We start from the raw sequence: 338 nt of genomic DNA, 5'->3' as shown, positions 1-338 counted from the left end.
GTACAGAATTCTTTAGCCTTTACAGCACTACTTCCTTTAGTTTTATGTGGGATACTCTGTGTATGTAACATGTTTTATAAAGTATTTCTAACCCGTTTCATATTTTAATGAAAGATATAGGATTATGGCTTCACAATATACCACAATAATCTCTTATATAGCTAAGAAGGATCTTCAGTATGTATGTTAACGTCATATTCGTGTGCTTAATTACAAACATTACTATGCGCTATTTCCAAGCTTATGGAGCCTTATTGCTGAAAAGTTCTAGTAGAATAAATGTGAATATGACTTTGCAGTTTCATTTTAATATCCTGACCAATGAGAGAGAAAGAGAG

General features: G+C 32.0%; 1 protein-coding gene across 1 annotated transcript in view; it reads left to right on the top strand.

Annotated features, from left to right (window-relative positions):
* LOC119594247 overlaps window positions 1–291 on the top strand; it is a gene marked incomplete in the record, with an annotated part of 93,703 nt that extends 93,412 nt beyond the window's left edge. The window contains 1 exon segment of the mRNA XM_037943316.1: window positions 1–291.
* Between the last annotated feature and the right edge of the window lie 47 nt (window positions 292–338).

Source organism: Penaeus monodon, chromosome 33 (genome assembly GCF_015228065.2).
Source record: "Penaeus monodon isolate SGIC_2016 chromosome 33, NSTDA_Pmon_1, whole genome shotgun sequence".
Lineage (NCBI taxonomy): Eukaryota > Metazoa > Arthropoda > Malacostraca > Decapoda > Penaeidae > Penaeus > Penaeus monodon.
The sequence above is the reverse complement of the archived record's forward strand: the minus strand, read 5'-3'. Positions and strand labels throughout refer to the sequence as shown.